The sequence below is a fragment of the Seriola lalandi genome, unplaced genomic scaffold, assembly GCF_002814215.2.
Source record: "Seriola lalandi dorsalis isolate HSWRI2012SDOR001 ecotype SW California unplaced genomic scaffold, Sedor1 jcf7180002054977, whole genome shotgun sequence".
Taxonomy (NCBI): domain Eukaryota; kingdom Metazoa; phylum Chordata; class Actinopteri; order Carangiformes; family Carangidae; genus Seriola; species Seriola lalandi.
The window spans coordinates 313,478-314,226 of record NW_019525527.1 but is presented as its reverse complement, the minus strand read 5'-3'; the positions used below and the strand labels follow the sequence as shown (position 1 = coordinate 314,226).

General features: G+C 44.3%; 2 protein-coding genes across 2 annotated transcripts in view; both read left to right on the top strand.

Annotated features, from left to right (window-relative positions):
• LOC147817281 (uncharacterized) overlaps positions 1–749 on the top strand; it is an 82,274-nt gene that overhangs the window by 13,908 nt on the left and 67,617 nt on the right. The window lies entirely within an intron of this gene.
• The window catches only part of LOC147817288 (NLR family CARD domain-containing protein 3-like), a 6,116-nt gene that overhangs the window by 3,825 nt on the left and 1,542 nt on the right, over positions 1–749 (top strand). The gene's annotated exons all lie outside the window — the stretch shown is intronic.

The window sequence follows — 749 nt, the reverse complement described above, 5'->3', positions numbered from 1 at the left end:
AGCATGCCCCCCCCCCACTGCTGAAAAAAATCCTAGAGGAAACACTGCTGCAACATAAGGAAGCCTAAAGTATAGAGTTAGAAATAAAACAAGCTCATTCACCACAAAACACAAGAGGGGAATTCCACTTAAATCAAATCAAAGTGACTGAGAAGCAGGTGATTTAGTCTCTCACACACACACACACACACACACACACACACACACACACTCTCTCTCTCTATCATTTTTCATCTCTAACTTATAATGAATAACAAATAAATAACTAGAACTTTTTTGCGCGCGCGCGCCACGTTTCCTTATCTGTATCTATTCATTCTCCCCACGTTTCCTTGTTCAATTTTAGTTTCACTTTCACATTTTCAGGTTTGTTTGTGACGCAGATGATTTCCTCCTCTGAAGGTAATGTGATCCGTGTTTGATGTTTTAGTCGTTAACACCGTCGCTACCTGATTGAAAACCTGACTCTAGACTTACTTTAGTTTCATCGTCGTTATTTTATTATAATCTTAATGTAACTCTTCAGAGCTGTAACTGGAAAGTTCCCGCCTGAATCAGCCTGTGGAGGAGGCGGAGATGAGCCGCTGCTCTCCCGCCGTCTGAACCACTAAATGCGGCCTGAGCTCTGCCGGACAGCCGCTGGAGAACAGCTGGGACTTTCTCTGTGGGTGAACGGTCTGTCATTAGATTCACACTGTAGGACTGATGTGGACAGATGTGGACTGATGTGGACTCAGTGTGGCGGGCTG